The sequence below is a fragment of the Bubalus kerabau genome, chromosome 2 (genome assembly GCF_029407905.1).
Source record: "Bubalus kerabau isolate K-KA32 ecotype Philippines breed swamp buffalo chromosome 2, PCC_UOA_SB_1v2, whole genome shotgun sequence".
Classification (NCBI taxonomy): domain Eukaryota; kingdom Metazoa; phylum Chordata; class Mammalia; order Artiodactyla; family Bovidae; genus Bubalus; species Bubalus kerabau.
Window position 1 is genome coordinate 3,258,719 of NC_073625.1, and position 23,495 is coordinate 3,282,213.

Sequence of the window (23,495 nt, forward strand, 5' to 3'; positions counted from 1 at the left end):
TGACCCTCTTTCAGCTCCACAGACTTCAGTTCTGACATTAAACATAACCAGCTAATGAAAGTATTTGTGTCATCCCTAGAGAAACAATTATTTAGTTTTAGTTTGGTTTGTAACTTGATTATAGATTGATGGTGTACTTGTTAGTACAGCCCTGCACCTTCTGAGGAATCCGCGTGCATTTGATTAAGCATTTAGCATCGCTCCCGGGGGCGGGCAGAGGCCCAGAGAGCCAGTGGACATGGAAGGCACAGAACATCTGTTTTCCTGCCCTGTGATCAGCCTTCACCACGACCTGCCAGCCCCACACTGGATTACCTGGAGGCCTCTCTGTGTCAGATATCGGGTACCAGAGACTTGAACTTAGTACAAATGAGAATTAAATTACTGGGCTAATTTTCATTTCCGATTTTAAACAAAATTGTAATAAGAGATAGTCGTGTTTGCCTAACACCAGCTGTCTGTCCTGCCATGAGGCGGTTATACGTCCTTCCCTTTTTCTTTTTTGAACAGTGTTGAATTAAGGATACAAGCATCTACTTGTCACTCTAATAAGAATTTTAAGGCCTGTTAGAATAGTTAGCGCGAGTTGCCACCACAGTGGCTTGGCACCGTGGACCTTAGAAATAACCTCTAATTCAGCTCAATGCCAGTGCTTATTATTAATTCTGTTATCTTTCAGGGAATAGTTCTCCAGGATTATTTTGATTTATTACTGGTTTTTTAGGATTATCCTAGACTGAGTAATTTAAGTATGCAAAGCCCTATAGGTACCTGCTGGACCTGATTTGCAAGTGAAAATTCAGTCATTGTTCACGCAGATAAGTGGCTGTGTCCTCACTCAGAGGCCAGAGGCAGTTCAGTCTCAGGATCCCTTCCCCCCACCCCACCCTCACACAGACACACACACACACCCACACCCTCACACCCTCACACACACCCCTTCACACTCACACATACACCCACACACTCACACTCACATATACACACACCCTCACACACACACACTCTAACATACACACACCCTCAAAAACTCATACCCTCACACACACACCCTCACACACACCCTCACACTCACACATGCACACACCCTCACACACACACTAACATACATACACACCCTCACACACATGCACACACCCTCATACACACACAAAAACCCTCACACACACACCCCTTCACACACACAGCCCTTCACACTCACACACACCCTCACACCCATACACACACACACCCTCACACTCACACATACACACACCCTCTCTCACACACACACTCTAACATACACACACACATTCTCACACACACACCCTCAAAAACTCATACCCTTACACACACACACCCTCACACACACATGCACACACCCTCACACACACACACACACCATCACACACACACACCATCACACACACACACACACATGCACCCTTACGCACAGATACACACACCCTCACATTCACACACACCCTCACACATGTACCCTTACACACATACACACACCCTCACATTCACACACACCCTCACACATGCACCCTTACACACAGATACACACACCCTCACATTCACACACACCCTCACACATGCACCCTTACACACAGATACACACACCCTCACATTCACACACACACACCCTCACACCCTCACACGCACACCCTCACACACACGCACACCCTCACACACATGCATACCCTCACACACACACACCCACACACACACATACTCAACCCTCGTATCTCTTAATAAAGAACTGGATGTCTCTCCTGGTGTGCTGAGCACTTCATATTATTTACCTCTAATGATTTCCTCTTTGAAGCTCTTTATGTTTTATCTGGAAAAATAAACATTTTTGAAGAATTCAGTAAATTTTAAACTGATAATTTAGGAATATATGCAAGAATCCTCACTAGATATACTCTATAAGGGAAATGTTGGTAAGTAGATGCAATTAAAAGAACATCCATTCTACTCATTTTATTTGCCACAACTAGTCATTGAGGTATATTTTCCACAGAGCTGTATATTTTGTTTGATTTTCTAAACCTCAGTAAGACAGTATGGTATATGTCAGTGCCCAGAATTTGCTTACTGGCCTTATACAAAATGGGGAAAATTTTAACAGGTCTAGAGAGTTGATTGAATCTTAAAACTGTATATTTTAAAAAAAGAACCATTCTTAAAAACAATCACGGTGTGTGTGTATGAGTGTACTAAGTTGCTTCAGTCGTGTCCAACTCTGTGCAACCCCATGGACTGTAGCCACCAGACTCCTCTATCCATGGATTCTCCAGGCAGGAATACTGGAGTGGGTTGCCATTCCCTCCTTCAGAGGAGTCTTCCCAACCCAGGGACTGAACCCGCATCTCTTATGTCTCCTGCATTGGCAGGCATGTTCTTTACCACCTGGGAAGTATGTGAAGAGTAGTTATTTAAACTAATTTGCAAGTGAAATTGTAATTGTTCAGGCACATGTGAGTGCATCCTCATTTAGGGGCAGTGGGCCTATTCACTGCTTACCCTCCCCCAAAAGAAAACAGCTCTAGATGTGTAATCTCCATGCAAATCTCATCAGCATATTTACACTGGAAACAAATGTAGCCAATTATAGAAAAATAGGTGGAACTGTTCGAAGCATTCATTACCTCTTTCAGGGCAATGGGATAAATTAAACTTCATAAAACTGCTGTAAAAATAACTATTTTAGAATTTAAGTACAGTTGTGTAATTTACTGCTGGTTACCAGATTCCATTTCAACAGAAAAATTTAGCTTCTAAAAAAAAGACTCCCTATGAGGCGCTGTGTCTGAAAACCTGGAGCCACGCCCACACAAGCATTTAAAGATCAGGGCCTCGTGTGGCCCATTTCACGCTGCATCAAGAGGGGCCCTTCTAGACTTCCCTGGTGGTCCTGTGGTTAAGATGCCACGCTTCCCCTGGAGAGGGCTCAGGTTTGGTCCCTGGTCCGGGAGATTCTGCATGCCTTGAGATGCAACCAAAAAGGAAAAAAAAAAAAAGAGTGGCCTTTCCAGTTGCAAAAAGTACCCCCACAGTTTAAGCCGTCTTGATTAAATACAGTGGTGGGTTAAGGCCACTGAGAGTGGGGTTCCTGCCAGCCTCCAGCTCCGAGTAGAGAGCAGTGTCTCCCACCCATCAAAGGATCTGCAGGGTCAGAGCAGGAAGCCAGCTTCCTCCAACCCATTCCCTCCGTTTTAATGACGAATCTGGGAGGAAGAATTCCAGTATTGTCATAGGAACGATCCCCCGGAGTAGGAGATGGGAACCCACTGCGGTGGGTTCTTGCCTGGAGAATCCCATGGACAAAGCAGCCTGCAGGCCACAGCCCGTGGGGCCGCAAAGAGTTGGGCATGACTAAGCAACTGAGCACGCACACCACACGGGCGTCAGTGTTATTTGCAAAGTTAAGCTTCAGCGTGGGTCAAATTTTCATAAGTGATGACTTGTGGAGGCAGCTCCTTGAGGAGTCATCGTCTGAATCAGGCTTATGAGAAGCGAGGACAGAGACACGGCTGGACTCACACCCTGCACTGCGTCCCTTCCAGCGGCAGAGTGCAGGCTGGCTCGCAGCTCTGTGGCGTGAAGAACCCTAAGTTCCTCTGAGTCCAAGCCAAATTATGCACCTACTCCTTTGCTCCAGTTATTTTGTGTCAGTTTCATTTCTTTGGGCTAAATGGGGTCTCCGGAGTTCTCTTTAAAAAGGTACAAACCTCTGAAAAAGATGGCCCATTCGGTGCCAGTCGCATTGAGATCCGATATATGATCATTTCCTCTGGGAGAGGAAGATCTGTGAGTGTCAGGAAGGGAAAGTGACTACGGCAGGGAGTTGGCCAGGTGGGGCCGAGGCAGCCAGATCAAGGGGCATTTTCCCTGCTTTGCAGAGTTTCGCTGCAGTTAGAGGCCCAGTTCTGTGGGTTTGTTTTGGTTTTGTTTTTTTAAAACTTTTTTTTGAAGTATAGTTGATTTACAGTGTTGTGTTGATTTCCGCTCTACAGCAAAGTAATTAAGTTACACATGTATATGTATATACATGTATATATGTATATATAAAGATATATATAGGGAGAGGTGGGAATACCAGACTACCTTACCTGTCTCCTGAGAAACCCGTATGCACGTTAAGAAGCAATAATGAGATCCTTACATGCAACAACGCACTGGTTCAAACTCCAGAAAGGAGTACAACAAGGCTGTGTATTGTCACCCTGTTTATTAACTTATATGCAGAGTACATTATGTGAAACGCTGGGTTGGATGAAACACAAGCAATTGCCAGGAGAAATATCAGCAACCTCAGATATGCAGATGATACCACTCTGATGGCAGAAAGGGAAGAGGAACTAAAGAGCCTCCTGATGAGGGTGAAAGAGGAGACTGAAAAAGCTGACGTAAAGCTCAGCATTCGAAAACTAAGATCTTGGCATCTGGTCCCATCACTTCATGGAAAAAGACCCTGATGCTGGGAAAGACTGAAGGCAAAGGGCGAAGGGGTGACAGAGGATCTCTGAGATGATTAGATAGCATCGTGGACCCAATGAACATGAGTTTGAGCAAACTCCAGGAGATAGTGAAGGACGGGAGAGCCTGGCATGCTGCGGTCCATGAGGCCACAACTTAGTGACTGAACACACATACACAAGTTTTGTATTCCTTTCCATCAGGGTGTATCACAGGATATGGAGTGTAGCTCCCTGTGCTGTGCGGTAGGACCATGTCTATCCACCTGTGTATAAAGGCTCACATCTGCTGACCCCAGGCCCCACTCTCTCCTCCGCCAACCCCCTCCCCCAGGCGACCACCGGTCTGCTCTTCATGTGCCTGAGTCTTTTTCTGTTTTGTAGGCAGGTTCATTTGTGTCCTGTTTTAGATTTACATGTGAGTAACATCTTACGGTGTTTGTCTTTCTCTTTCTGCCTTACCTCACTTAGTGTGATCATCTCTGAGTCTACCCATGTTGCTGCAGATGGCATTGTTTCACTCTTTTTTATGGCTGGGTGGTATTCCATTGTATGTTTGGACCACACCTTTACCCATGTCTTTATCCACTCCTGTCGATGGACATTTACGTGTTCTCCTTGTCTTGGCTGCTATGAGTAGTGCTGCTATGAACAGGGGTGTGTCTTTTGGATTAGATTTGTCTGGATATATGCCCAGAAGTGGGATTTCTGGATCCTATGGTAGTTCTTAGAGAAGAAAATGGCACCCCCACTCCAGTATTCTTGCCTGGAGAATCCCATGGACCAAGGAGCCTGATGGGCTACAGTCCATGGGGTTGCAAAGAGTCAGACACGTAGACAAAACTGCGACTAACAGTTTTCCCACTCTGATTTTCAGGATAGTTCAGTTTTTAGCTTTTTGAGGAAACTCCACACTATTCTCCACAGTGGGGGCACCACCTCACATTCTCGCCAACAGTGTGAGAGGACTCCTCTTTCTCCACAACTGAGAGAGGCCCAGTTCTGCATTACTGCACTCTCCCGAAGAGTGAGGGGCTGCAGAGCTTTGTCCCAAAGTAGCCTGGAGTTTCCTTACAGTGAGAGCAGCTGGCCGCCATCCTGAGAGGAGGTAAGGTAAGAAAGGTCAGCGTGTTACCGTGGCCAGGGCAGCAAGGCTTGTTCAGGGTCACCCATGGCCTACTTAGGGGAGCAACAACAAGCAGAGGGCTGGGCTTTCTGCCCTGGGGGGGTGAGAGGGCCCATCTGGCTCCAGAGAAGTTGGCTTAACTCTTTGAGGGTTTAAAATCCAGATTAGAAAAATCCCACAATGGGCATATGGAACCTGTCTCCCATATGGGATAAGGTGATTCTCCTAAATCAGCGTAGTTTTGGAGGGTTTAATGTGTCAGTTACTTTTCTTCCCTCCTCTCTGTGTTTTAAGAGCCCCTTCCTGAGACCTCTGTCTTCATCCTCAGAGATGGGCGTTCCTAAGGAAGACTGGAGCGACGGTGACGATGCAGACTCACCCACTTGTTGTCAGGAGTCACTGCTCGTGAGGCTCCTCGAGCAGCGACTCCTGACAACTAAAGAGGAGTGCAGAGCATCAGAGCAGCCCCTGTTGAAGATAAAATATGATTAAGACATAGAAAAATAATTGAATGGGTAAAAACCATCTGGGACATCGTGCAGGTTATTGGCCAAAAAGAATCTTTATGCGTAGTTGGCCCTGCCCTGGGGAATCTCATGGCAGTGGAAAAGGGACAGTGGAAAACAGAGGGTTTGAAAAGAGGGGTCTTTGGGACCAGGTTTATGTCTCTGCAGAATAAAGCTTACTTCATTTGGGAGAGGAAAACAGGGATGCTCAAGGGCATTTTGATGGTGCCAGGAGGAGATGACAGAGGCCCTGAAGAGGTGGACGAGGGCAAGGGCCACAGATGTGTGGGGACCAGAAGCCCAGGACTTGCTTCCTCACCACTGCGCCAGCGTCGCTGGGGACTGCGTGCCCTTGGCTGTGCCTGGTCTCCCGTGCATCCCCAGGGCAGGCGTGGTGTGCGAGAAGAGCACGCCAAGGTCAGTGGATAGTGCTTGGTCCACGGTCCCCAGAGGACCAGTCCACCTGTCGTCCATCCCCCATTTTGTGCTAGTAGAAAAATGGAAAACAAGATTCACAATTTACTACCTATGACGTGTTAGAATTTGACCTGGTTCTTTATCTATATAAGAAGGATACAGTAAGAGTTTGAATCCTGGAAGTCAGTCTGCCCACTTGGCTGAAGCAGAAGTAGAGGAGCTGTATATATAGACAAAGTTTAGTCTAATGGTATAACATGTTGCCCAAAGGGTTAAAACAAAGGAGGTTCAAGTTCAGGCAAGATGCCAATAAAATAGAGAACAACTGAATACGGACTAATATGTGCATAATCACTCAGTCGTGTCTGACTCCGTGCGACCCCATGGACTGTAGCCCACCAGGCTTCTCTGTCCATGGATTCTCCAGGCAAGAACACTGGAGTGAGTTGCCATGCCCTCCTCCAGGGGATCTTCCCAACTCATGGATCAAACCCAGGTCTCCTGTGCTGCAGGTGGATTCTTTACTATCTGAGCCACCAGGGAATCCCAGTTCAGAGCACATTACAAAGCTACAGTAATCACAACAGAATGGTAATATACCGGAAGGGTATTATACGCAGTGAAATAAGACACAGGGAGACAGGTAGTGTATGATATACTGGAATCTTAAAAAGATATAACAAATTAATGAAAGTGACAAAAAGAAACAGACTCAAGGGTACAGAGAACCCCTGGGGAGAAGGAAGAAGGGAAGGGCAAGTTGGGAGATTAGAAGATACAAGCTACTGCGTATAAAATAAGCTACAAAGTATGTTATACAACACAAGGAATATAATATTTTATAATAATTATAAACGGAGGATAACCTTTAAAAATTGTGAATCACTATGTTGTACACTGAAAACATATAATATTGTACATCAGCCATGCCTCAATTTTAAAAAAATAAGAATTGAAACCTTCAGAAAGAGATAAAAGGGAGTCGAAGTCAAGCAAGAGGTCATTTACAGGAAGTCGATCATACTGCATGCTTTAGACCGAAAGCAGAGAGAGAAGACAATGGCACCCCACTCCAGTACTCTTGCCTGGAAAATCTCATGGGCGGAGGAGCCTGGTAGGCTGTAGTCCATGGGGTCGCTAAGAGTTGGACACGACTGAGCAACTTCACTTTCACTTTTCACTTTTCTGCAGTGGAGAAGGCAATGGCAACCCACTCCAGTATTCTTGCCTGGAGAATCCCAGGGATGGGGGAGCCTGGTGGGCTGCCATCTATGGGGTCACACAGAGTCGGACACGACTGAAGCGACTTAGCAGCAGCAGCAGCAGAGATAGCCCAGATGCTTCCTCACTCACATGAGTGACTTGGAGCCGCTGATCCCATAGGGATAAAGTCATTCAGGCTCAAGTGTGGGAAGGAGGAAGGCTGTCTATCAGAAATCAGCTCCCTCCATCCTGACCAGTGGGACTGCTCATTAACTCATTCATCAAACAGACACGTATGGGACGGTCATCGTCAGTACCCCAGACTATCTGCTGTCTTTGTGACTGAGACCGCAAGAGGCCCTGCCCACCCCAAAGGAGGAAACGGAGCAAGACCTCAGCCCACACCTCCTGGGAGAGGCACTGCCCAGGGCGGAAGCGTCCACGTGACTGACCGGGCTGTCTTGGCTACACACGGCCAGCCCTCAGCGACAGGCGGACGCATCCAGTCCACCGAAACCACTGACGTTCTGGTCCGGCTCTGGCGCTGCGTGGGGTGTTTCTGCCTGTGGACCCCAGCGCAGCCGCCCGGGGCGGTGCCGACTGGGCGCGCAGCCCAGGGCCCTGCTGCTTTCACACCCTGTCTCCAGCCGCCTCCGGACCTGCTCTGCGCGCTGAACAGCAGTGCGGACAGGAAAGACGGTTTGAGAGGGAAAGAGATGCACTAGAGTACAGTGTTTAGCGGGCAGACTACATATGAGAACTGTGGGATGAAAAAGTACTTTTTTAGGTCAAAGAAAAGGTCGGTGTTACAAATACTGATGCTAAAGCTGGCACTCCAGTACTTTGGCCACCTCATGCGAAGAGTTGACTCATTGGAAAAGGCTGATGCTGGGAGGGATTGGGAGCAGGAGGAAAAGGGGACGACAGAGGATGAGATGGCTGGATGGCATCACCGACTCAATGGACGTGAATTTGAGTGAACTCTGGGAGTTGGTGATGGACAGGGAGGCCTGGCGTGCTGCGGTTCATGGGGTCGCAAAGAGTCGGACACGACTGAGCGACTGAACTGAACTGAAGAGTATTGTTGTCATTTTTACTTCCATCAGGGTTAGAAGCAGAGGGAAGACAGGACTGGGATAATCTTTGGCCCTTGTAGACACAGACCATGAGAAAAATACTCCAATTGGAGAGGATTTATTTTCCATAGTTGGCAGGAACACGTTTGTAGAGAACATGGTGTGTGTGTGTGTGTATATATATATATATATATATATATATTTTCTAACTGGACACCTGGTAGGCGTCCAGTGGGTGCAAGATATTCTGTCTTTAAAATCTGGCATCCTCAGATACTGACAGTGCTGGAGAGAATGAGAACTGGACCCTCACAGATTGCCTGTGGCAATGTGAATCCTCTTCAGACAACGTTTTGGCAGTTCGGCGAGTGGTTAAGCACAGAGTTACCATTTGGCCAGGTACTTTGACCTCTGGGTATTTATCCAAGAGAAATGAAACCAGGTCCATGCAAAACCTGTACACAAATGTTCACAGCAAGACCATTCACAGTGCCCAAAAACCGTGCACCATCCATGTGTCCATCAGCTAGTGAATGGGTAAATATAATATGGTGTGAGCATACAGTGGAATATTATTTGGCAGTAAAAAAGAATGAAGCAGTGATGCATGCTTTGTGAAAGAAGCCAGTCGCAAAAGACCACATGTTGGATGATTCCATTTATGTGAAACGTCCGGGATAGGCAAATACGTAGAGACAGAAAGAGGAGTGGACCCCTCGGGCTGGAGGATTTAGAGGTACAGGATGTACCTTTGGGATCTTTGGGAAATGAAAATATTCTAAAGTGGATTATGGCTGCGGTTGTGTACCTCTGTGAGTGTACTAACGGCCACTAAAGTGTGCGCGTAAAATGGGTTGATTATCTGGTATGTGAATCACATCTCAGTAAAGCTGCTTTTTAAAAAATGTAGCTTTGACATCTCAGCATCGTGGACTCCTTCCTACTGTTGCAGCCACAGCTTTTTTGCAGAGGTGGGAAAGTAACATGAATCTCCGGTGTCTTAAGTTCAGCACTGTAAGGATATTTTCTGAGAGTTCATTAGGAATTATTGCTTAACTAAGCCTGGAATTGCAATCCAATAGCTTCTCAGTAGGAATGGACCATCTGTGCTGCTGGGTGGATGAGCCTATGCTAACAGACGCTTTCCATTTCAAAACACACATTGATTTAGGGTACATGGCTCTGCTGTGTGGCCTGAGAGAACAAGTTTTGATGTATTGAAAAACATTTTATCAACAGTATACTTCAGGTTATAGCGGTGTATTTGTGGAGCCGACTCAGGGGGCATTAATACGGAATGGCTTTAATTTTCTGCAGTCTCTGCCTTAGGCCAAATTTTGTCGAATTTTGCTTTTGCATCCCTTAACAGTATTTAGCAGCATTCGGATCACTTCCAGGTAGTAGACCATCAGTCTGGTCCATCTTTAAAGTCTCCTCTCTTGCTGATTTAAATCTGATTCCATTTCCCCTCCGTGAGGATGAAGCAGGTCTGGTTCCAACCCCTCCTCTCTCCCTTCCCAAGGCCTGACTCCTAGGCTGTGGGGCAGAGAGAGGATGAGCACAGGTCTGTTTACCTAGGGCCACACTTCTTTGACAAGCAGCCTCCTGCCGTCCACACCTTCAGATGACACATGTCAAAATGCTGCTTCTTGTGGGTCGTGGAAAGCCTCAGTTTCCAGGCACCTGGTGTGAAAACCGGCTGCCCTGGCCCAGCTTACCTGGCCAAGCCCTTCCCCACGGGCACTGGGGACTTTTTAAAACGGTTGGGGGGCAGAAGTGGAGTGATGTCACATGCTTGAGTACATACCTGTTTATTATACACTCACTAATGTGAAGTGGACGCAATTCGCAGATAGTAAAAAATACAGTACTCTTTAGTGCAAATCGCATGTAGCCAAAGGCCTCCGGGGATTTTTACAGCGTGCGTGTGTGCTCAGTTGCGACCGGGGTCTTTTGCAACCCCTGGACTGTAGCCCGCCAGGCTTCACTGTCTTTGGAATTCTCCAGGCAAGAACACGGGAGTGGGTGGCCATTTCCTTCTCCTTGGGATCTTCCCAACCTGGGGATCGATCAAAGCCTCATCTCTTACTCTCCTGCATTGGCAGGTGAATTCTTTACCCATGTACCACCTGGGAGTCCCTGGTTTTTGCAGCTGTAACTGACAAAAGAGAGTGGTTCTAACATGAATGTTGGTGGTATTTTAAGTTAGGAACTAAGACCAAAGTTAGACAAAGAAGGGTGTCAGAGCCCCACCTGTTAGCCTTGCCGCGTGCCTCACGGGGAAAGGCACACAGCAGCGTGCCTTGTTCTTCCGCCAAACAGAGAGAGGGGACTTGTAAACACACTCTGAGGGTCGATAATGATAACGGTAAAAGAATTAAGAAATGATGAGTTTTAAGTATTGATTACCCTGATAAGTCATTTAATTGTAACTTTATATCACTTAATTTTTGAGAATGGCTGTTTCAGTTTACAAAAATTTAAACATTGGCTGGCCAGCCAGCTCCAGAATCCCACTGCCCTCCCACAAAGCATCCTCCGAAAAGCCTCTGGGCTCTGGGCCCCTCTCCTGGGGGCGCCCCCCTGATCAGATGCAGGGATGCTGGAGACCTCCACCTCGATGCTCTGGGGGGCGCTCCTCACACCCCCCGGCGGACGTAAATCCCCGGCCTGGGACGGCGCTTCAGAGCCTCCTGCTCACGGGCGCCCGGCTTCACTGGTGGCAACTTCCTCAGCTGGTGGTGCCGAGCACAAGCTCACACGCCCGACAGAGAGAGAGGGTCAGACACACCGAACAGCAAATGCCCGAGTTTGCAGCAGAGACAGATCTACTGCAGGACCATGCGGGGGGAGCGGTGGCTCATGCCCCCAGACCCCGAGCTCCCAGAAGGGGTTCAGCAGAGTATCAAAGGCCGGGGGAGGGAGGCGCAGGGCTGATTGTCGCAGACTGCTTGGTATCAGAGTCCTTGGCTCTTGCAGCCGTCCACATCCGTGAGGTCCCCGTGTCCCTACAAACCTCCCACGTGCCAGATGATATTAGCTGTCATGAATGGAGCCTTTTATCCCTGTGTGGATGGAAGTGTTACCCCTTCAAGGTCGGAGCCTTGAGAATGGGCTCTGCCTCAGGCTCTGCGCAACATTCCTAACTCAAACACAAGCAATAGAATAATACAAAGGTTAAAGTAAAAGAACGGATGTAGTATGGAGTCGGATTTGTTCTTCCCAATTGCAGGGGCTTCAAGAGGAAAAAGCTTTCTTCTCCCAGTTTGGTGGTGGGAGGAGGGGACACAGGGATGCTGACCTCCGCACTCTGCACTGCACTCCCGGCAGGTTAGCGTCGCGTGCCCCCAGACCCCCTCCCTCCTCTCCCGCAGGCCCCCTTCTCCTCCCGCAGACCCCCTCCTCCTCTCCCGCAGGCCCCCTTCTCCTCCCCCAGACCCCCTTCTCCTCTCCCGCAGACCCCCTTCTCCTCCCACAGACCCCCTCCTCCTCTCCCACAGACCCCCTCCACCTCCCGCAGACCCCCTCCTCCTCCCGCAGACCCCCTTCTCTCCTCTCTCGCAGACCCTCTTCTCCTCCCTCAGACCCCCTCCTCCTCCCGCAGACCCTCTCCTCTCCTGCAGACCCCCTTCTCCTCTCCCGCAGACCCTCTCCTCCTCTCCCGCAGACCCCCTTCTCCTCCCACAGACCCCCTCCTCCTCTCCCGCAGACCCCCTCCTCCTCCCACAGACCCCCTTCTCTCCTTTCTCGCAGACCCTCTTCTCCTCCCGCAGACCCCCTTCTCTTCTCCTGCAGACCCCCTCCTCCTCCCGCAGACCCCCTTCTCTCCTCTCCCACAGACCCCCTTCTCTCCTCTCCCACAGACCCCCTTCTCTCCTCTCCCACAGACCCCCTTCTCCTCTCCCGCAGACCCTCTCCTCCTCTCCCACAGACCCCCTTCTCCTCCCACAGACGCCCTTCTCTCCTCCTGCAGACCCCCTCCTCCTCCCGCAGACCCCCTCCTCCTCTCCCGCAGGCCCCCTTCTCCTCCCGCAGACCCCCTTCTTCTCTCCCACAGACCCCCTCCTCCTCTCCCGCAGACCCCCTTCTCCTCCCACAGACCCCCTTCTCTTCTCCTACAGACCCCCTCCTCCTCCCGCAGACCCCCTTCTCCTCCCACAGACCCCTTCTCTCCTCTCCCGCAGACCCCCTTCTCCTCCCACAGACCCCCTTCTCTCCTCCTGCAGACCCCCCTTATCCTCCTGCAGACCCCCCTTCTCTCCTCCTGCAGACCCCCTCCTCCTCCCGCAGACCCCCTTCTCTCCTCTCTCGCAGACCCTCTTCTCCTCCCGCAGACCCCCTTCTCTTCTCCTGCAGACCCCCTTCTCCTCCTGCAGACCCCCTTCTCTTCTCCCACAGACCCCCTTCTCCTCCCACAGACCCCACCTCCTCTCCCACAGACCCCCTTTTCCTCCCACAGACCCCCTCCTCCTCCCGTAGACCCCCTCCTCCTCCCACAGCCCCCCTCCTCCTCTCCCGCACTGTCTGGTAGACTTCTGGGCCCTGCAGAGCCCGTTCGTCTTCCCTGAGCACGTCCTGTGAAGACACATGTCCCTGTAGGAGCTGGGGCCCTTGGATCCTCTTTTAGGATCACTGGGTGCTAATTCTGGGGTAATACACATCATGCTAGACTTGTGTGCCGCTCTGCGTGGCGTTCTCATTGTGTGCCGCTCCACGTGGCGCATTCTCAAAGTCGAGTCTAGTTGGATCGCAGCCGCCACTGGGTTCAAATCACAGCCATGATGATTTTCTCCCTAAATTACTTTATGAGCCCCACCCCGCCACACACACGATACAGATATATAGACATATCTATAGATACATACGTGTAGACAGATAGATGGGCTTCCCTGGGGCTCCGTGGTAAAAAAAATCTGCCTGCCAGTACAAGAGATGCAAGTTCAGTGCCTGGGTCGGGAAGATCCCCTGGAGAGGGAATGGCAGCCCACTCCAGTATTCTTGCCTGGAAAATCCCATGGGCAGAGGAGCCTGGCGGGCTACAGTCCACAGGGTCACAAAGAGTCTGACATGACTTGGCAAGTAAACAGCAGCAACAAATATATATTCTTTAAATATATATATATATATATATATATATGTATCTATATGTGTCTTTCCAAGGATCTTAACAACCTTCTGGTCTGAGTTAGGCCTGTAATTAATAGTCTGGTTTTCCCACATTCTAAAGTATGAAAACTTTAACTTTGCCCTACTCACTTGATGCTTAATTAGTAGACCCTGAGGAATTCAGATAGCCCTAAATCTTGATAACATTCTTCAAAGAGACCTGAAAAATTCCTGTACCCCCAGGGGAAATGGCTTTAATTGCTCCAAGTCTTAACCTCAAGATTATAGTTCTCCAAATGAAACGCAAGTGAAGGAAAGAAATGAGGAAGGCTGGGAAGTTATCCTGCCAGGTATCAAGCATACTATTAAAGTATAACAAGAAAAACAGGAGTAAATAAAGCAAGAGGCAGATTAATTGGATGAAGGAATATCGAGCACAGAAGCAGGCCCGGACACTTATGGGAATCGTGTGTGTGATAAAACCAGCATTACAGAAACAGCTACTATCTGTAAATACAGGAGAATATTTCTAGAATGCTGGAGTGAGTGGAGAAAGCCTGTCAGAACGCGTGATATCACGCTAAAAAATATTAAAGAAAGACTGACTTATTTAAGTACTGAAGGACTTTACCCTTGTGCTGACAAGAGACGCCGTGCACTGGGTTAGAGGACAAACGCTTTGGAGAAAATATTTCCTCCACACGTAATAGATAAACAATATTTCCCTTAGAGCTGGACTGAACTTATTTTGGCTGAATGCTAAATAACCAATGTTAAAAAAATCAATGAACAGCTTAAGCCAAGGGTGAATGTTCCCCCCATAAAATGATCTTCTGAAAAAGAAGAATAAATATGAGATTTTATCTTAAGAATCTAAGTAATCTTACAGTATTATTATTGAAAATTGGAGGGGATTCCCCAGCGGTCAGATGGTTAGGGCTCCGTGCTTCCCCTGCTAGAGGCCCGTGTCAGGAAACTTCGATCCCACAAGCCTCGTGACGTGGCCAAAAGAAAATTTTTTTTTTAATTCATAGAAAATTAGATATGTTTTTAAAGTTTGTCGTAACGACGTCACTATGTCATTTCTCGGCACTACCATCTGCTAGGCGACTCTTCTGCACATGTACAAGATTTCAATGTTTTCGCCTGACGAAAAGGATGGATTTCTTCTTCTGTCTATTCCAGTGTGATTACTGTTAGTGGGGCTTTTGCTATCAGATCGGTGCAGTTTCCTTTTTCTCTAACAGTAGCACAAAGGTAGAGACCTAAAGATCTGGCTGACGGTGATCACCGTGCAGTGTCTTTGAAGTCTCCCCACAAACTGAAGCCGTGCGCAGCATGTCTAAAGCCAGTGTCCCCTGAATATTTGAGAAGCCCTCAGAAGATTTTTGCCCTCACACTTTTATTTCTTATTGCTTGCTTCACTTCCTGCTTCCCACAGTCCCTGGACACGCGGCTTCCTCTGCCGGCAGCCACCAGTTGTTGCCAAGCCTTTGCTCCCGGTGGCGGAGCCTGCCGGGTACCATCGTGCAACGTCTGCTGTGCCAGGAGACTTTTCTGTAGATTGCTGCTTATCCATCTCACTGTGAACATTCGTACTGAGGACATGTGAAGAGAATTCCAGATCTTTTCCTTATATGTCACATGGTTTGTCTTTGACTGAAAAAGATTTTCAGTCCCAAGTTACATTCATCATGCTTACCAATATTCTAACTACCAGTATTCAGATATTAGCAATAAGCCCAAATGATGGTTTTGTTTACTAAGTATGATAGCAACCTGATCTTTGATCTCCACAAGTTCAGCAAATCTCAAAATAACATCAAAGAGGCATTTGTCAGTTCAATCTTCCAAAAACTAAAGCAGTTTTGACTTTTGAATACTGAAGCCAAAGCTGACTTTAAGTGCATGCTTAATATTTATAATATATAAAATATGCCTTCACATCAGTAAAGAAAAAATGGACAAAAAACATGAAGAAGCACATCACAGGAGAAGAAATGGAAATGGTGAGCAAACACGAGAACATGTTAAAACCTCAGTAGCTATCAGATCAGAGCAAGGCGCAACCGTGATGGGATTTTTGTTTGTTACCTTGACAAAAATATATATATATATATATTAAAGATTGGTAATGCAGTGTTGGTGAGAATATCCAGAAACAGAGTAGACTGTACACCCTTTTACTGAAGGACCTTTTGGTAGTGTTCACCAAAAGTTCAAAATCTGTACTCTCTGCTCCAATGTTGTCACCTAGAAGAACCCACCCTCCAGAATGACTCCAATGTGTGCTCAAAGTATGTATACAAGATCGTAAAAGTCCTGATAGTGAAAAACCAAACCTAGTCTCAGTGTGCATCAGGAGGGGATAGAAAAATAAATGCTGAATAACTATGCAAGGAATACCCTGTAGGTACTAAAAATAATCAGCTCAATCTATTTGTGCTATCATAGAAACACAACTTATGTATTGGCCCAGAGGGGAATGCAAGCTGCAGAATCGTGTGATTCCCACTGGGTTTAAATATAAGTAAAGAAAAAAGTCTAGAGCAATGAGCATCCAACCGTTAACAGTGGTCACCTTGAGATGGGAAAGATACAGAGATGGAGGGGAAGTGAAGGGAAGAAGAGTGTGTGCTTTACATCATACGTGTTTCTTTATTTCTTGAATATATTAAAATGAGCATAAGTTACTTTATAATTTCATAAAAGATTTAAATTAAATAAATCCAGGCTAGACCAAACCATGAAAGAAAAGTCCCCTGAAAGACACAAAAATGAGCTAGACCTCATTGTAATGCTGCCCTATAGAAAGGCTCCAGTGACTTGGTGAGTAGTAGCTGAAGGAATAAATGTTCATCCTGGGGATCATGGAACAGCTGGAGGAGCAGCAGTTTGTAGCCTGCAAGAATCCAAGAAATGGCAAAGCACAAACCACAAATTTCTATAATAAAGTTTAAGAAAACAACCACCAGGCCTTCCCTGGTGGCTCAGTGGTAAAGAATCCATCTGCCAATGCAGGGGACACGGGTTCAATCCCTAGTCTGGGAAGACGCCATGTGCCGAGGAGCAGCTAAGCTGAGCCTGCGCTCCGGAGCCCGCACACGGCCACGAAGGGCAGCCCCTGCTCAACGCAACTAGAGACACCCCCAAGCAGCGATGAAGACCCAGTCCAGGGAAAATAAATGACTGCATACTAAAACCAAAACAGCCAGGAGAAAGATGAAAGGAAAGCTGCTGGACTGTCCTCCAGGGCCCCTTTCCTGACTTGCTAATCATGTGTGGAGAAGAACGTTCTGTGATGAACCAGCATATAAGGCCAGTGTGACAGAGGGGACACCTGCCTCACGGAGTAACTGCTCTTTCTGGCTGTTATTTTTGTGTGTTCCTTCCTTGTCTTCTATCCATTCATACGTCCTCGCAGAGACACGGTGTTAACAAGCGAGAAGCGGAGACAGAGGAACGGGGCAGGGTCCCATGAGGGCAGCAGTCTGCTTAGCATACCTCCCTAGGACCTGGAACATAGTAGGGCCTCAGCAGTGACAGTTGTCTGGAGCAAATGTGTGGGTTGCTGTCCAGTGGGAATTGTGGATCTTTGCTAAACAAGCAACTGAAAAGTAGTATTCTCAGTGCAGTGATAGAGGTATGGACAGACCAAACAGAAATGGGGCACAGAAGCCTGCTACAAAGCCCCTAGACACATTCTTGAGCAGGCTCTGTCTGAGCTAAAATTTGAGACGTTCACAGAAGCCCGCCAGACAGAGGAAGTCAGAGAAGCAACGGTGCAGAGAGCCGTGAGCGAGCGGGGCCTATTGGAGAAGCTGCGAGTCCGCTGATTGCAGGTTAAAGCATGGGATGGGGAGGCCAGAAAGATTAGGTCTAGATCATGATGTTCTCAGGAGCCGTGCTAAGGGCCTTTCTGGTTTGGGTTTGGTTTTTAATTTGTTTTATTGAAGTATAGTTGACTTGCAGTGTTCTGTTAATATCTGCAGTATATCAGTGCCTCAGTTATGCGTGCACATTCTTTCTCATCTTCTTTTCCTTTGTGGTTTAGCACAGGACATGGAATATGGCTCCCTGTGCTGCACAGAAGGACCTTGTTCTGTGTGCATCCTCTCTGCAGGACTTTGCATCTGCTGACCCCAGCCTCCCACCCCATCCATCCCCCTCCCCCTCCCCCGGGCAACCATAGGTCTGTTCTTGATATCTGTGAGTCTGTTTTGTTATTAAGTTCATTTGTGTCATATTTCAGATTCGATGTGTAAGGGATATCACACAGTATTTGTCTCTCTCTGACTTATTTCACTAAACATAATCCCGTCCATGCCCATCATGTTGCTGCAGATTGCAACATTTCATTCTTTTGCATGACTAAGTAGTATCCCGCCATATATATGTGCCACATCTTTATTCAGTGGACATCTGGGTTGTTTCCATGTCCTGAGTTTTCTGAGTATTGCTGCTATAAACATTGGGGTGCATGGATCTTTTGGAATTATAGTTTTGTCCAGGCTGATTCCCAGGAGTGAGACTGCTGGATCACGTGGTAGCTCGATTTTTAGTTTTTTGAGGAGCCTCTGCACCATTTACATTCCCACCAGCAGTGTAGGAGGGCTCCCTTGTCTCCACCCCCTCTCCAGCACGTTCATTTTGGCCACACCGCACTGTGCTGAATGTGGGGTCTTAGTTCTCCCACCAGGGATTGGACCCAGACCCATGGTCAGTGAAAGCGTCAAGTCCCAACACTGGACCACTCCAGCATTTATTGTTTGTAGGTTCTTTCAACAGTGGCTATTCTGGCTGGTGTGAGGTGGTACCTCACTGCAGTTTTGATTGGCATTTCTCTAACAATTACATGAAATCCCATGGACAGAGAAGCCTGGTGGGCTATAATCCGTGGAGTCACAAGGGAGTTGGACACGACTTAGTGAGTAAAACAACAACAGTAATTACATGCCAAGGACCTTGGATTTTATCTGAAGAGTGTCTTCAAGAATAATCCTATTTATATTTTTTTAAAGATGCACACGAATATTCATTTGCTGTCTGCATTTTGAAAACAATAGCAGAAATTTAGTATGTGCCTGACAATGTTTCAGTCCATTGCCTTCTTAAAACAGCTGTGGGGCAGCTCCTGCCGTTGCCTTCGTCTTGCAGTTGAGGAAACCAAGGCACCAAGTCCCTTCTCTGACCTGGTGCCGCTATGGGTGGAGCCCAGATACAGAGGCAGGCAGCCTCGACCCAGAGCCCACCCCCTTTTCCCTTATCCTGGGCTGCTTTTCTTTGTTTCTTTAAGGACATACTGTTTTCTTAAGGAAAGAAAGTCAAAAGAACTTCTTCCCGTGGTTTCTTCTATACCATCTTCCATCCAGGAGAGAATGATTTGGGGCCTTGCGGGTAGAACCCCTCTGCGGCTCAGCCGGCCGCCCGTCCTCCACTCCTCACCGTCAGCTGCCTCTCGCCCCCTTTGTTCTTCCACGTGTGTATAAATTTATTTTTGGTTGTGCTGGTCTTCGTGGCTGTTTCGGGGTTTCTCTAGTTGCGGCGAGTGCAGGTGACTAGCCGTGCTGCGCGGGGCTCCCCCTCAGTGGCCTCTCTGGCCGTGGCCCACGGGTTCTGGGTGCGCGCTTCAGCAGTTGCTGCTCGGGCCCGGCGGTTGTGGCCCTCGGGCTTCCTTGTTCCAGGGCATGTTCGACCTTCCCAGACCAGGAGTCAAGCAAGCCACGTCCCCCGAGTTGCTAAGCGGGTTCAGTCCGCCGAGCCAGCGGGAGGCCGCCTCCTGCAGTCGGCACCCCCGTCTTCCCTGCTCTCCTGGACGGACTGTGAAGCCTCCCGGTGTCCGGGGTTCCTCGCAGAGGGGGGCCTTCAGACAGGGTCCCAGGGGTTCCCTGAGCCTCTCCCTTCCAGAATCGCAGGAGCGCCTCACACAGTCCCCAGAAAGGGCTGGGTTCGCGCGCTCAGCCCCCTTATACGCCCCCAGCTTTCACTGAGCCGCGCTCTGCGCCTGGCCCTGCGGGGACGCGGAGGTGAGCCTAGGAAGTAGAGGAGAAGCAAAAAGAAGGGGGGCTCCCATCACGAGGGATTTGCTGACCTAAGCCTCCACTCAGGCTACTGTTTCATTGCTTGCATTGTGCCAGCAAAAAAAAAAAAAGCGATGGCGTGATTTTTACACACAGGCGAGGTGTCGCGGTTTAGGGATCCGGTCGATGGTGGATAAGCGTTCTCTGCTCCCACTGCGTGCTTTTCCGTTGACCACACCGTGAATCCTGTACGGGGACCCGCTCATACACACCACACTGCCAGCTAGGAGAATCGAGTGCTTAACATCACCTCACCCTGTGCTGTGAGCCGAGCCAAGTGTGAACAGGCTCCTCTTCTCAGAAATTCAGACAAATAGTGAATGAAAGAGAGCAGACGATGCAGGAGACTTAAATTTCACTTTACTCATTCATGGATGAATTTTGTGGGTTTTCTTTAGTAAAGAGGAAGACTGACAGGTGATCATCTCAGAGATTGATAGAGACTTGGGAAAGCAATAGCAGTCTAGAAGCCAAAATGATGGGGAAATTTTCCTTCTGTTGTAAAAAGGAATTGATAAGAGAAAGAAGGTTGAGTAATTTATGTTTGGAGACTGTTATTTCATCCCTGGTGTAGCTCTGTCCATGAAATATGAAACCTTGCAGCAAGAGTCAATCTCCCTCAGGTCGTGATTATAAATACACTGTACAAGGAGTATCTTATTCCTCCAAATGCACTGCGGTTGTCAGGGACACACATTCATTGCCTAGTTTCATTTGGTTACTTGTAGTCTTAACTGTCTTCTGTTCAGCAAAATATTTTAGCATTGAACTGTTTGATAACACATGATTTTAAAATTTCATTTTATACTTTTATTCCTTCATTAATACTTTTAAGATTTGCATAAATTTACAAAGGTGCACACACAATAATATTCTTCACAGCATTGTTTATTAAGCAAAAAAAAAAAGTAGAAAGAACCCATATATCTCTAAACAGGAGATTGATTATTAATTCAGATTAATATTTTAAATGTTGCGGACTTCCCTGGTGGCTCAATGGTTAAGAATCAGCCTGCCAATAGAGGAGACACACAGGTTCGATCCCTGGTCTGGGTGGATCCACATGCTGCTGAGCAACTAAGCCCGTGCACCACAACCCCTGAGCCTGTGCTCTAGAGCCTGGGGGCGTAACTACTGAGCCCAGTGCTAGAACCTGCTCTCGGCAACAAGAGGAGCCACCGCAGTGCAAAGCCTGCACGCTGCTGCTCTCTGCAGCTAGAGAAAGCAGTGAAGGCCCAGCGAAGCCAAAACTAAAGGAATTAATTAATGCCTTTTAAAATTTTACAAAAATTAAATAAAAAATAAGATGATGCACAGGGAATATAATAACTTTGTATGGAGTATAATCTATAAAAATATTAAATTACTATGTTGTACACCTGAACCTAACATAGTAATACTGACATGTCAGTTACACTTGAATTTAAAAAAATAAAAACGATGAGGTAGGATGTAATTCCTGAAACAAAGTTATTCACCATATAATGAGTTTTTTTAAAGGTTGCAAAAGCAGACTGACCTTTTTTTTTTCCTTGTATGTTTAGAGGAGAAGTCTGGAAGATGGAAGTCAGCGTGTTAACAGTGCTTCTTTCAGTGAATTTGCAGCCAGTTTTCACTTACAACTTTCTGTCTTATGTGTTGTGTGAGGTGGCTTTGTATATTATTATTTTTATATTTAGTATGTATAATTTTGCAGATGGAAAAATATTTCTCTTTTAAAAACTGAGCTTGAAAAGGTGAAAGGAGCTCTGAAAGGAATTTACTGCTAATTATTTAAGCATACAAAAAGAAGTCTGCACAGTGTTTGTGAGTGAGGTTTCTTCCTCCTCGGCCCCTGCTGAAATAGTCTGAATGCTTTTCCCCACTCCTAAGCTTCCTGTTCCTCGTCCTTCACCTGTCTCCCTCTCCCTTTGTGAAGGAACAGCAGACTCTTGTTCCCCATTAGCCCACCCTCCATGAGGGTACATTTGCCTTACAACATTAAAATCACTGCTCATTCTTCTGACTTAAGCCAGTCCTCTACCTTGACCGGTTAAGTTAGGAAGCTCAGATGGCCCTTTAGCACGTCTCTCACGTTGGGTGTATTTAACCAAACAGCCGACTTGACTGGTGTAGACCTAAGCTCTGTCCAGGGCGCCCAAGTTCTTTGCCTTCCCGAAACTGGAGCTAGATGATTTGTTTCAAAGGTACAGAAATGGGACTCACACCTCTCTTTGGCCCTTTTTAGACTCTAATATAAAGTCATTACTTTAGTCTGAACTGAAAGACAGTATTTTTTAAGAAGATATCTTGCCAATCCCAGATATTTTGTGTCTACATTTGGTACTGCTGGTCTGAGTCATCTTGAACCCTGGCTGGGCTGGTTGAGGTGACAAGTTTCACCCTTTGGGCAGGTGAAAGTCCAGAGTCACAAAGAGCAGGCAGAGAGGCAGACGTTTGTAACAAACCCGTGATACGAGTCAATGTAAGAAACTTAACAAGCTTAGCGCAAACCCAAGCAAGCTTAAGGGAAGTTTGTGAAAGCTTAAGCAGTCTTGGGACTTCCCTGGCGGCCCAGTGGTTGGGACTGTGCTTCTGTTGCAGGGGACACGGGTTCAGTCCCTGGTAGGGGAACTAACACCCCACAACTCACTAGGTGAGGCCCCAAGGAAAAAACAGCCCCCTAAAAATGGTGTATTAGTAATGTTAGATCTGTAACAAAATGTTTTTAAAAAGCAGGGGTTTGTTGGGAGGACTTTCAGAGGCTGTTATCGTCAGCCTCCACAGATTCTGAAAAGGTGGTGCTTCCCTTACACTCTGATTATTGAGAAGCTGTGACATTGAGTCTTGCTCAGGATTTTCCTCAGGTTACAAGGTTATCAGACCGCAGGTACACTGCCATCTTCTTTGCTTATTTTTTTTGTATTTATTACCAACTTTTGCTCATTTTTTTCTCTTTTGGTTCTTTCTTATCCACTTGCTCTAATACACACAAATTCTCAACACCAAAAGTACAGGAACTAAAATTCGAAGGGAAATGAAAGAGTGGAGGGAAACCAGTGCCTTCTGGGATCTCCAGAAACCTAAAGGACGTTTTTTTAGTTGCTCTGAATTGTCTTCATTAGCCCTGGATCCTGTCTGGGTGGAAGAGTGTCCTGGGAGCCTGCAGGGAGAAGGGGGCTCCAGCTCCAGGCCTGGAGCCCCCCTCCTTAGGCTGAGCTTCCTCCCGTGGCAGCTCCAGTGTGTTCAAGTTTGAGGATGTGGTTAAGTCAGTGAGTGTCAGCTGTGAGTAACATCCTCACCACTTTTGTAACAGAGACCCTATGGCTTTGATAAGGGCTTCCCTGGTGGCTCAGGCCTTAAAGAATCCACCTGCTCATGCGGGAGACGCAGGTTCGATCCCTGGGTCAGGAAGATCCGCTGGAGGAGGAAATGGCAACACACTTAAGTGTTCTTGTCTGGAGAATCCCAGGGACCGAGGAGCCTGGTGGGTTACAGTCCATGAGGCTGCAAAGAGTGGGACACGGCTGAGCAAC

General features: G+C 47.5%; 1 protein-coding gene across 3 annotated transcripts in view; it reads left to right on the plus strand.

The window, feature by feature from the left end:
- UBE2E2 (ubiquitin conjugating enzyme E2 E2) overlaps positions 1-23,495 on the plus strand; it is a 382,154-nt gene that overhangs the window by 357,509 nt on the left and 1,150 nt on the right. The window lies entirely within an intron of this gene.